The 7,104-nt window shown below is 33.6% G+C and overlaps 1 long non-coding RNA gene across 1 annotated transcript; it reads left to right on the forward strand.

Moving 5' to 3' along the window:
• The first annotated feature begins 3,367 nt into the window (after positions 1-3,367).
• On the forward strand, positions 3,368-6,531 carry LOC308640358. The gene is made up of 3 exons (XR_014020251.1): positions 3,368-3,489; positions 4,905-4,984; positions 6,485-6,531. It is a non-coding gene; the product is annotated as an uncharacterized lncRNA (long non-coding RNA).
• Positions 6,532-7,104: the final 573 nt, after the last annotated feature.

The raw sequence follows: 7,104 nt of genomic DNA on the forward strand, positions 1-7,104 counted from the left end.
CAGTTGGTCTGGAGATTTTAAGGCAGTACACCTCCAAGGCCAAGCAATTGCTAGTACATGTTGGAAAACTGCGCCCAGGAATCTCCTTTGGTTTCCACTCGTGTGGTATAGGAGTTTGTGCTTAGCCTCATACTTTGCCTGTGGACCCCACAATTCCTGATCTCTGATTCAGTCTCTGAGCTGTATCTCTCCTGTCCCCAACCTTTCAAATTCCCGGTCATGTGCTTCTCTCCCCGCCAGTCTTGCAAGCAGCCAGTTTGGAGGAGGAGGGAGTAGCCAAGTGGGTTTCCACAACCAGTGGGTTTGCCCAGCTTGTTTTTCAGGCCAGGCTTGGGTTTGCCAGTAATCAGTTCCCTGAGCTGCCAGTCCCTGTGTCATGGCTGCAAAATGGTTCTGCTCTCCTTCAGGTATGCCACTGATAGAGATGCAGCTTCACTCCTATACATAGATACTGTGTAGCACAGCTCACTGTGTTGTTTTTGAACAGTGTCTCCTATCTCTAAGTTCTCCGTACCCTGACACGCCTTAGTCTTCCTGGTAATGGGGCTTCCTTTAATTCCTTTATTGCTTTACTGCATTCACCTAGGGAATGTTCTGGCTTGCACCTCTGGCTGCTATCGTAGATGTGGGGTTGGTGATCTTCCCCCTTATTTTATTTTATAAGATCTACTGAGTCCCTGAACTGTTTTGTGTGTTCAGTATTAAATTCCAGTAAAGTCTCTCCTAATTCTTGATCATTCACCCACCTTGTTGAAAAGCTGCCTGTCTGCTTTTCTTGGTTCTCATCATGGAGCCACTAGGGAAATGACCCCTCCATTCAGCCATCTTCTGCCTTTTCTAGTTTCATTCATTCTTAATGGTGGGTATGCAGTTGTATTCCACTATGGTTTTATTTTGTATTTACTGGATGACTAAAGAGCTTTTGCATTTTCTTATGTATTTATTGACCTTTTAGACGTTCTTTTTTTTGTGTGGCTTTTTCATCTCTTAATCATTATTAGGTTGTCTTTTTCTTGTTGGTTTGCAGGAATTCTTTACATATTCTGTATATGAGACCTTTGCTAGTTGGATGGATTGTTAACTATTTTCCAGTACAACAAAGTAGATTGTCTTTAATTTTTAATTACTTGCAAAATATCTTTTCCTACAGTGTAATGTGCATTTTTACTTTCTTAATGTTATCTCTTAATGGGGACATATTTTTATTTTCAATGTTATTTTATTTGTTATTCTTTTCCTTTATGGCTAGTGCTTTTTTGTGTCCAATTTAAAAAATCCTTACTGCAATAGGTCATACACCTAGTCTTCTGCCAGAGGGTTCACATTATTTTGACTTATATAGTTAGACATATGGTCCATTTTTATGGCCCTTTACTTGGGCTAGCACTCATTATTGAAATGACCAGGCTTTCTCATTGCTCTCACCCCTCATCCCTAGTCAGGTGTCTGTACATTTGTGGAAATTCTGTTCTGTTACATTTACCATATGTGTGTCTTAGTAGTAAGTTACTTAAACTTTGTAATCAGTCCTGCAAGATAGCTGGGTAAATCCTTCCACTCTGGTTTTCTTTTAAGATTGTTTTACCTCTGTCCTTGACCCTTTAAATTCTCTATACATTTTAGAGTCAGATGATTGGTTTGTATGAAAAGAGCAAGATTTTGATAGACATTTTATTGAATCTACAATTTGGGGGAGAATTGAAATTTTTATGGTATTGAATTTCTGATCCATAAATAAAGCATATGCCCTGTTTTTAGTCAGCTTTTTTCGATACTGTGACTCTAAAAGGACTCAACAAGAACAACTGTTGATGAAGAAAGGTTTATTTAGGGTTCATGGTTTCATAGGTCTTTGTCCATAGAAGGCTGGCTCCATTCTTTGAGGCTCAAGGTGAGGCTGAGCATCACAGTGGAAAGAGTATGGCAAGGGGAAGCAGCTCATAAAGTAGAGAGACTCCACTCATCAGATACAAAATATATACCCAAAGCCATGCCCCCATTGCCCCACTTCCTCCAGTCACACTCCACCTGCCTTCATTTACCACTAAGTAAATCCCATCAGGTGATTAGTTCACTGATTTGAGTTAAGGCTCTCTTAACCCAATCATTTCTTCTCTGCACCTTCTTTCATTGTCTCACATGTGAGCTTTTAGGGGATACCTCATATCCAAACCATAACATTTTATTCTTAAATAATGTTTTCTTGTTTTGTTTGTATATGTTGAACATCTTTTGGGGGTTTGTTATAAATAGTGTGTTTAAAATTTGTTTGAGGTAGAATTCGTGTACAACGAAGCACTCAGATCTTAAGGTCATTTTGATGAATTTGGATAGTGGAGTATGCCTATGTAATAGCTATCCAAACCAAGATAGAGACTATTTCCATCCCTCAAACATTCCTGCTGACCTTTTCTAGTCATTTTTCTTTTCCTGCTCTCCAAAAGCAACCACTTTATGACTTATGTGACCACAAATGGTTTTTTCCTGTTCATGCATTTATGTATATTGTTAGCTTCTATTGTTCAAATAATGTTTTTGGTATTCATCCATGTTGTATGAGTATGGATAGATTGTTCCTTTTAATTATTGAATAGTAGTTCATGGTTCTAATATACCTCATTTTGTAAACCATCTCCTGTTGCTTAATATTTTTGTTGTTTTAATTCTTGGCTATTATCAAATAAGACTGTTGTGAAAATTCTTGTACAAGTCTTTTGTGGACATACATTTTCTGTTTACAGTGGCCTGGGAGTGGAATTGTTAATTTTTCCATGCCTGGGAGTGGAATTGTTGAGTCACAGGGCAGATGCATACATGACTTTTTAAAAAACTGGCAAGTAATTCTCCAGAGTAGTCATAATATTTTATATCCACTCCAGTTATTTCTCTTGTGCCTCTTCTTTGCCACATTTGATTTTTTTTAAACTACTAATTTAAGACACTCTAGTAGAAATTCCACTACAAATTTTAATTTGCATTTTCCTGATGGCTGATGATGTTGAGCATCTTTTCCTATCTTATTGGACATCTCTATATGTTCATTTGTGAAGTGCTACACAGTGCATCACCAAACATGACTTATTTTAAGAAAATCATATTAAGAATCCATAGTTTTTCTATTTTTCTAAATTTAAAAATCAATAATGTTAAATTTTACAAGAATATTTTATAAGTTACCTATATTCTTGATAATAAAATTTAAGATAATAATTTCCAATCAGGAATATGAGTAGTGTTTCCACTATTGTCATGGTGATATGTATGGAGAAAGATTTTGGTTTTCTTATTTTAAGTATGACATACACTTTTCTTATTGGATGTGATAATTCTTTTAGGTGTTTTTGGAATTCACTAAACAACAGAAAGAAGAAGACTCAATTCTAGTATTTAATGTTACACAGTTAGGAACAGAGGCAACAGTAAGAACATTTGACTTAACTGCAGTGTCTTATTTAAAGAAAATCAGCTTGGATTACCATGAAATTCAAGGTAATAGTTTAAAAAAATAGAAATAATGGCCAGTAATAAAAATAGCATTTTTGTGTGTCTGAAGCACTTTTATTTACATAATAAATAATAGCAAATACTGTTCTACAGTATTCACTACAAATAATAACTTTCAATTTTTATAACAATGCTGTGAAATAGGTAACATTATTATCTCCAGTTGATATCTAGCAAAGTCATAGATTGGTCATATAATTTATCCATGAATGAACTGATAAGTAGGCTTTAGGCTGATTGCCAAGTTCAATATCATATAACTCATGAATGGCAAAAGCATAGAATTTGTCTCTGGTATTATGATATTGAATGTCTTGTTTTATTTAATTGTGTTCATGTATCAACAAGAAGCACCAGTTATCCAAATTAAAATGGTAGAATGCAAAGTCAACTCTTAGAAGTTTTTGTAGTTTGTTAACCATTTACGTTGTGTGCTCATATTTTTGAAGCATGAAGGAAGGGATAAATCCACATAATTAAAATGACCTAATATTTGCCTAGTGCTTTTGTCAAATATAAAGACCTATGTTTTATAATTTTAAGCCTTCGTTTGGAAGAAAAATGTTTTATGTTATTAATATTCTGTAGGTATTGTCTTAATACAGAGTTTACATTACTGCCTTAAGGGAAAATATATAATTAATGTATTTCTAAGCCTTTTTTTAAGGGAAGGTTGAGACCTCAGTGGACAAGGGAAAATTAGATGTCTTAGAAGCAGGAGTTATAGATTGTGAATAGTAAAATGTGGATGAAATGGTGGCTCTATCAGTCCTCTCTGCATAGCTTTTGGCGGCAGTACGTTGGCACTTCTACATAAGGATTTAGAGGACATTTAATAGAACTTCTTATTCTTAAGATAAAAAGAAAGTTTTAATAATTCTCCTTCCTTAAAAAAAACCCTTTCTATGTAAATTGACTCTCAGCCTAAATGAAGGAAAATTATTTAATTTTCTTGAATAAATTACTTTTTTGTAAAATTTTATAGTGCAATAGGATATTAGATTGTTTTAGTCCAGCCTTTTTGTTATATGATTGAGAAAAAAAATAGTAGCCTTTGGTAAGGATAGAGATGAACTAGAAGTCATATTTCCTGATTCTTAAACCTATAGTCTATTCTGCTGCCCTAGACATGCACAAGACAGCCTTAAAAATATGTAGGAGATGTTTTTATTATTTTGAAAACAAATAAAAAATCAAGCAAAAGTAAATATGAATGTTTTTAAAGTAAGTTGTATTTCTTATATAAGGATTTGTAATTTTCAGTAACGATGAAAATGTGAACAGATATTTTTTTTAAAGCTTAACTAGTATTTTTAGAAAATAAAAAGATACCTAGAAAGTTTCAAAATTTTAGAAGAGCTGTTTATTTGAAAGCCCTTTTTTCTTTTTCTTCAATTTAGCATCTAGAAAGAAACCCCTTCACTTGATTAGTTCTTCTGACAAACCTGGATTAGATCTTTTAAAAGTGGAATATATTAAGGTAAGGACCATAGAATGATTGTGTATTTGTTGTATACTCAAAAACTATACTCTGAGGAAAAAAGATGACAGTGTATTACTAATGGTTCTGGATGTGTTTTCATTTTTAATTATAGGGATAACTACTATTTCCTCTTCCATTTGTGTACCTTCTTTCTCTTTCACTGTAATAGCCCTTCAGTACAGGGCTTTATGAAATCATTAAGCTACTAATCCCCAAAGGTGGAAGCCTGGGATGAAGTTGGTGCTGTTTCTGTCTTCTGGGGCATATTCATGTGTCTCCACTCACTGTATCCAAAGGTGACATTTGGCCTAGTATTCTTCATCAAAAGGAAAAGTCAACTTAGATTGGGTTAGAGGTAACTGCTAGGATTGACAAGAGACTCAAATATATCACATGAAAAAGTAAAACAACAAAACTAGAAGAATAGATCACATGAAAAATGCTGAAGAAGAAACTGATGGTATTTGGTTGCATTTAGGATTAGTTGATTTGTTTAATTAGTATTCACCAGCTATTTATTGAATGTCTGTTATCAAATGCCTTTACTGTTAGGCACTTGAATACAGATATGAGAAATACTCTTTGTTCTCAAGGAAATTATATACTAGAATGGCATGATCGGCAAGGAAACAACCAAATATAACATTGATTGGTGGAAAACATAACTGATTCTCTAAGAAAGAAAAGCACAAAGTAGTGTAGGAGCAGAAAGTTAGGGAAACTAGTCTGGCCAAAAAGTTTCTCACAGGTGGTAAATTTTTTGAGTTTAAATTTACTATGTTTATTCCCAGTAGATAGAACTAGAACCAGGGGTGGGTTATGTGGGTTAGGATGGGAGATGAATGTTTTGTTTATTGTTTGTTTGCTTTTTACTCAGTATGAAGAACTCATTGAAACAAAACATTCTTCAAAGATTACAATTCCTTGTAGGGAGACAAGATTTCTTTCACTGGAGAGATATATTTATATTTGCCAAAGACTTTTTTTTTAAGTAATTGGAGTTGAGCCTAGGATTTTGTATACTAGGCAAGTGCTTGTTCTTCCACTGAATTACATCCCTTTCCCTTTTTATTTTATTTTGAGAGAGTGTCTCACTAAGTTTCCTAGGCTGGGCTTGAACTTAACAATCATCTGCCTTCGCCTCCAAAGTAGCTGGGACTGTAGGTATGTGCCATCACACCCACCTCTGCCAAAGACTTTATAGAGGGATTTAAGCATTAAGTAATGGATGGACTCTATGGAATTTATATTCTCCAGCCTTCAGAATTCTTCCCAGAATTCAATGAATATCATCCCAGGCTTGAAGAGAAAACATTTACATTATTACAATAAGTTTTTTGGATATAACATTAAAATAATGACAGTAAAATTAAATATATAAAATAGATACAAATATATTTATAGGTAAATTTAAATAAATTAATCAGAGATTATAAATAAAGGATTTATTTGCTTTGGTCTTAGTTCGTTCCTTAGAAATTTTCTTTCTTTTTTCAGGCTGATAGGAATGGACCAAGCTTTCAAACTGCTTTTGAAAAAACGGAACAAACACTTAAGGTAAGGGATTTTATTAAACAAATATATTCCTTTTGAAAATAACCTATTCTGGAAGTGTTCACTGTCCTCTAAGGAATATTGATGGGTTATTTGATGAGACCATTGAAAGTTATAAATTAACTTTGTAGATACTTAGCTTGCTCTGTGTCTGTGATTCAGTTTATTAAAGCAGTTGTTTTGACTTACTGTATCATATCCTACTATAATCTTTTCTAAGATTTCAGTATTATTTCTAGGGAAGGGAGTACTATAGAAAAGGTAACTTTGATATGTAGAGAACTAACAGGATTCAAAATGATGGTGGAATGATGGTGGAATGTGATGGACATTTTATTAAAAGTACATATATAAAGACACAAATTGGTGTGAATATACTTTGTATACAACCAGAGATATGAAAAATTGTGCTTTATATGTATATTAAGAATTGTAATGCATTCCACTGTCATATATAAATAAAAAATTAATAAAAAAAACTAGCAGGATTCTAAACAAACCAAACTAAATAACATCTTGTAATATAGGAGTGAAGAAGTGCATAAGGTATAAAGAAAGGTGGT

This window comes from Spermophilus citellus (genome assembly GCF_964194105.1).
Source record: "Spermophilus citellus genome assembly, contig: SCAFFOLD_180, whole genome shotgun sequence".
Lineage (NCBI taxonomy): Eukaryota > Metazoa > Chordata > Mammalia > Rodentia > Sciuridae > Spermophilus > Spermophilus citellus.